The sequence below is a fragment of the Ipomoea nil genome, unplaced genomic scaffold (assembly GCF_001879475.1).
Source record: "Ipomoea nil cultivar Tokyo-kokei standard unplaced genomic scaffold, Asagao_1.1 scaffold0164, whole genome shotgun sequence".
NCBI classification, from domain to species: Eukaryota; Viridiplantae; Streptophyta; class Magnoliopsida; order Solanales; family Convolvulaceae; genus Ipomoea; species Ipomoea nil.
The window spans coordinates 1,802,261-1,803,712 of NW_017616592.1; the positions used below are offsets into that span (position 1 = coordinate 1,802,261).

The 1,452-nt window shown below is 40.0% G+C and overlaps 1 long non-coding RNA gene across 1 annotated transcript; it reads left to right on the forward strand.

The window, feature by feature from the left end:
* The first annotated feature begins 407 nt into the window (after positions 1-407).
* On the forward strand, positions 408-633 carry LOC109175210. The gene is made up of 2 exons (XR_002053263.1): positions 408-473; positions 549-633. It is a non-coding gene; the product is annotated as an uncharacterized LOC109175210 (long non-coding RNA).
* Positions 634-1,452: the final 819 nt, after the last annotated feature.

The window sequence follows — 1,452 nt, forward strand, 5'->3', positions numbered from 1 at the left end:
AAATCTTTCTGTAGAATTATTATTTTTGGGGCTTTTCAACCGTATTACCCAACATATTCCTCAACTTTGTTTAAGTGTGCTTTAACGCTTGAATTGACGACACATGCTCCCTACTTGAAGGCAATTGTTGCTGATGAATCTAGTCTTCTCCTTTTATTGCAAATGCTACACTCTTCACCAAATTGCCGTGAAGCTAAGGAGCTCTCCATGTTCTTTATGCCTTAGCACTACTGGAAATTACAAAATTTTCGACCACCTGAAAGTGATTTTAAATCAAGTTGATACCAAAAAATAGTCGGAAATAGCAACAAAGGTTTTTCCGGATACAAAAGTGGTCGGAACAAGACTTTCGACTTGATTTAAGATCACTTTCAGGTGGTCGGAAATTTCATAATTTTCAGTAGTGTAGGAAGCACGCCAGAGCTTGCATGGTGGAGTGGTCTACATTCTAGAACTACTCCTTCCTTTGCAAAGTAGGTTGTTGTTTTTGGCTTCTCATCCATGTTGAAAATCCCACTGTATTTACAATGTCAAATGATGTTCTGCAGAAGAAGTTCCTCTACAGCAAAGAGTGGTAGCTGCCTCATTACTGGGGAAGCTTGTTGGGCAGCCAATCCATGGTCCTAGAGTGGCTCGCTGGCTAGGTTTCTGCCTGATGGCCTGGTATCTGTCATCAGGGATGGACCTGGTGAAGCTGTGCTTGATCAAACAACAGAGACTCCCGAACTTGTGTGAACCCCAGCAATGGCTGCTTCATTGTCTGCTCAAGTTACAATCATGGCATCTGACATACGGAAAAAAGACTGAAATAGGAAAAATTGACTTCCCATTTCCCAAAATATGACGCTTATTTTTTGTGGACAATTTTATGAAAACATTGTTTGGGACATGCGTTTTAGGCATGTCCCAGTTGTTTTATTTTTTTTAAAACCATTTTCAAAGACGCAAATGACATTTGCGTCTGAGGTATTGTATACGGTCAAACGCATTACGTAAATGCATTTGAGGTAGATTATTAGTATACGGTAAAACGCATGTAAGAGATGCGTTTGGAGTATTATGGACTTTTCGATTGTGATTCGTGTTTACTGAAACCATCCTCGATGACAAACTTTGATCGATATGATTGAAATTGCAGAACATGTTGATTGATCTTTATTTTTGATAAGTAATAGCAGCAGTTCGGGTTTTCTTGATTGACATTACAGAGTGAAGTCGAAGATGGAGGTGAAAAAGAAAAGCGAGGAACATGATGTGGCTAGATTGAAGAAGGAAAATGACGAAACTGTTCAAGAGATTGCAGCGTTGTTGAAGCAAGAACTTGGAACGACCCGGAAAACTTCTGAACAATGCTCCACACCAGGGGAAAATAGTATTGGCGGTGGATCTCAACAAGAGATTGCAGCTTTGAAGCAACAACTTGAAACAGCTCGTAAGACTTGTGAACAACGC